A 4,515-nucleotide genomic window follows, 5' to 3' on the forward strand; every position below is an offset into this window, starting at 1 on the left:
CAAAGGGCTCCCCCCTCGCGCGCCGCGGCTACGACCGGAGCCTTACCAAGGGTGCCGGAGTGCTGTCAGCAACCAGAGGCGCGCGCAGGCGCCCGCCAAGAAGTTGAGCACCCCCACCACGAGGGTGGAGCATGACAACGGGCGCGCGACGTCTAGCAACGCATCTGCGCGGACGAAGAGCATCCGCAGCTCTTCGCCCACGCCAGCCAAAACGTCGTAGCCGCGGCGGTGTTGCTCCGACAGCTCCCCGAACCAGCGACGCCCGAGGAGCGACGGGCATGCCAAGAGATGAGCAACCTGCTCGAATGCGCCGCCGTCCAGCAGGCGGAAAGTTCCGCGTCCAGGCGACGCGGGCAGAACGCCAGCAGGGCGACGCCCGACACGCCCCCGGAAAGGCGGGGGGAGTCTGTCCATCAACCTCCTCCTAGGTCAAATCAGGCCGCGTCCGCCCGACGGACTCCACCACCCGCGGGAGGTGAGGCTCGATCCGTCCACCAGCGCGTCGGGCTCGTCCGCGACGCCCGCGACACCCTGAGCGCGCGGAGACGCTCCTGCATGGACAGGGAGGACGGGGTAGATTGAGGCTACCACGTCCACCGTGGCAGGCGCTACGATAGCGGGGAAGACCGCAGCCCGAGCCCCGGTCCGGCTGGGCCCCGGGCCTTCTCTGCGCGCATCCTGAACGCGCCTTTCCCGCCGCGCTTCAGGCAACCCACAAGTATAGCCAAATACTCTGGGGAGACGAATCCTGGGGTATGGCTCAGCGATTACAGGCTTGCATGTCAAGCCGGCGGGGCGGATGATGACCTGTTTATCATCCGCAACCTACCCCTCTTCCTAGGCGACTCAACGCGAGCTTGGCTAGAACATATCCTTTCGGGACGAATCCGCAGCTGGAACGACCTGAAGGAGGTTTTCATAGGGAACTTCCAAGGCACATACACACGCCCCGGCAATTCCTGGGACCTCCGGAGCTGTTGCTAGGGGGCGGACGAGTCTCTCCGGGATTATATCCGATGCTTCTCCAGGAAGCGCACCGAGCTCTCCAACGTCGCAGACGCCGACATCATAGGGGCTTTCCTAGCGGGAACCTCCTGCCGGCCCCTCGTCCACGAGCTGGGGTGCCGAGGCCCGCGAACCACGGAGGAGCTCCTCAATATCGCCACTAGCTACGCCTCGGGCGAAGAGGCTGCTGGAGCGATCTTTGACCGCTCCAAAGGCAAGGCGAAATGGGAGGAGGAGGCTGACGAAGGCACCTCCAACCGCCAGCAGAAGAAGAAGGGCAAACAGCGGCGCGAGGCCCCCCTCGTGGCCGCAGTCAAGCGCAAGCGAGGGCAGCCACCCCCCGAGGGTACTCCCGGCTTCTTTGACAAGTTGCTTGAGGGACCGTGCCCGAACCACGAGTTCCCCGTGAAGTATGCCTACAAAGACTGCAACCTCATGAAGAGATACTTCGTGAGCAATCCGGTGAAAGGCGACCGGAAGCGGAAGCCCGATGAGGAAAAGAAAGGCAACGAAGAGAAGGAAGACGGCTTCCCCAAGGTGGACGGCTGCTTCATGATCTTCGGCGGCTCCGCGGCGTACGACACCAAGCGCCAGCAGAAGCTGGAGCGCCGGGAGGTCTACGTGGCCGAGCCAGCGACTCCGGCCTTCCTGGACTGGTCGGGGCCGGCCATCACCTTCGACAGGTCCGACCACCCTGGATGCGTCCGGCATCCGGGGCGTTACCCTCTCATCGTCAACCCCATCATCGACACGACGTGCCTCACCAAGGTGCTCATGGATGGGGGCAGCGGCCTCAACATCCTCTACGCCGAGACCCTCGACGCTATGGGGATCGACCGTTCCCGCCTCCGTCCCAGCAGGGTGCCCTTCCATGGCGTCGTGCCAGGGAAGCAGGCAATGCCCCTCGGGCAAATCGACCTGCCCGTTACGTTCGGGACCCCTTCCAACTATAGGAAGGAGGTCCTCACCTTCGAGGTGGTGGGGTTCTGCGGAACCTACCACGCCATCTTGGGACGGCCATGCTACGCAAAGTTCATGGCTATCCCCAACTACACCTACCTCAAGCTCAAGCTGCCAGGGCCCAACGGGGTCATCACCGTCGGCACGACCTTTCAGAAGGCGTAAGAGTGCGACGTAGAGTGCTGCGAGTACGCCGCGGCCATCACCGTCACAAGCGACCTGGCGGCCCAGCTTGCGGAGGCCACCGAGGACCGGCCCGACTCCAAGCAGCCGAACATCTCCTTCGAGCTCGCTGAAGGCATCAAGGAGGTCCCCCTCGATCCCAGCTGTTCCAACGGAGGAGTCATGCGGATCAGCGCGGCCTTATCCCCCAAATAGGAAAGCGCGCTCGTCGACTTCCTCCGCGCGAACAGCGATGTCTTCGCGTGGAAGCCCTTGGACATGCCCGGCATTCCGAGAGAAGTCGCCGAGCACTCCTGGAACATCAAGGCCGGCTCCAAGCCAGTGAAGCAAGGATTGCACCATTTCGACGAGGAAAGGCGCAAGGCCATCGGCGAAGAGCTCCAGAAGCTTCTGATGGCCGGGTTCATCAAGGAAGTGCACCACCCCGAGTGGCTGGCTAATCCTGTCCTTGTAGCAAAAAAGAACGGGAAATGGAGGATGTGTGTCGATTATACCGGTCTCAACAAAGCGTGTCCAAAGGATCCGTTTCCTTTTCCACGCATAGATCAAATAGTCGACTCAACCACCGGGTGCGAGACCCTCAGCTTCCTCGACGCATATTCCGGCTACCATCAGATCGTGATGAAAGAAGCTGACCAGCTCGCTACCTCCTTCATCACCCCCTTTGGCCCCTACTGCTACATTAAGATGCCATTCGGCCTCAAAAACGCGGGGGCTACTTTCCAGCAATGCATGCTGAAGTGCTTCGGAGACCTCATCGGGTGGACCGTTGAGGCCTACGTTGATGACATCGTAGTTAAATCCAGGAGGGGCGACCAGCTCGTTCCCGACCTTGAACTAGCCTTCGAAAGGCTGAGGGATAAGCGCATTAAGCTCAATCCTGAAAAATGTGTGTTCGGAGTCCCAAGGGGCATGCTATTAGGCTTCATCGTCTCCGTACGCGGCATTGAAGCAAACCCGGAGAAGATAGCGGCCATCAGCGACATGGGGCCAATCCGGAACATAAAGGCAGTTCAGCGCGTCATGGGATGCTTGGCGGCTCTAAGCCGCTTCATCTCGTGCCTCGGTGAGCGAGGGCTTCCTCTCTATCGGCTCCTGAAGAAGAGTGACCGCTTCGAATGGACCGGCGAGGCCCAGGAGGCACTTGACTGACTCAAGGACCTCCTGACGAAGGCCCCGATCCTAGTCCCGCCTACCGACGGCGAGTCCCTTCTGCTCTACATCGCGGCGACCACCCAGGTGGTTAGCGCAACCCTGGTGGTGGAATGAGAAGAGGAGGGACACGCTCTCAAGGTGCAACGCTCGGTGTATTTCATCAGCGAAGTCTTGTCCGAATCCAAGACACGTTACCCGCAGATCCAGAAGCTCATCTACGCCATCCTTATCACGAAGAGGAAGCTGCGCCACTACTTCACCTCCCACCCGGTAACAGTCATTTCATCATTCCCGTTAGGCGAAGTAATCCGGAACCCAAACGCTACAAGGAGGATCGCGAAGTGGGCGCTTGAGCTCATGGACTAGGGTATCACCTACGTCCCCCGCACCGCCATCAAGTCCCAGGCACTCGCCAACTTCGTGGCAGAGTGGACGGAGATTCAAACACCATCGGCACCAGAGAAGCAAGAGTATTGGACAATGTACTTCGACGGGCCACTGATGAGGGCCCGCGCCGGAGCGGGTCTCGTCTTCATCTCTCCCTCGGGCGTGCGCATCAGGTACATGATCTGCCTCCATTTTCCTGCATCCAATAATGTCGCCGAGTACGAAGCCCTCCTCAACGGACTCCGCATCGCCATCGAGCTGGGTATCCGTCGGCTGGACATCCGGGGCGATTCCCAGTTAGTCGTCGAACAAGTCATGAAGGAGTGGAGCTGCCACGACCTCAAAATGGCAGCCTACTGCAACGAGGTCTGTAAGCTCGAAGATAAGTTCGACGGGCTAGAGCTCAACCACGTCGCAAGGCGCTTTAACGAGGCCGCCGACGAGCTGGCGAAGGCAGCGTCCGGCCGAATGCCCGTCCCCGACGGTGTCTTCGTTAGCGACCAGTTGAAGCCTTCAATCCGTTACCCAGAACTGACAGGGGTCGGCGAAGCACTCCCAGCCCTGGGATCAGGACCCGAGTCAGGGGAGGTCGGCAGCGCGCCACCTGTCCCAGACCCGAGCACCAGTCCCGAGGGGGTTGACACCGCTTTGCCCGACTCGGCCCCGGGAGCCGATTCGTCCGACCCCGTGGTCATGGAAATCACGGCAGACCCCGCGGTAGGGGCCGACCCCCCAATCGACTGGAGAGCCCCATACCTCGACTACCTCGTCCGCGACACGCTCCCGGCAGACAAAATGGAGGCCCGTAGGATCGCGCGCCGCGCC

Source organism: Setaria italica, chromosome II (genome assembly GCF_000263155.2).
Source record: "Setaria italica strain Yugu1 chromosome II, Setaria_italica_v2.0, whole genome shotgun sequence".
NCBI classification, from domain to species: domain Eukaryota; kingdom Viridiplantae; phylum Streptophyta; class Magnoliopsida; order Poales; family Poaceae; genus Setaria; species Setaria italica.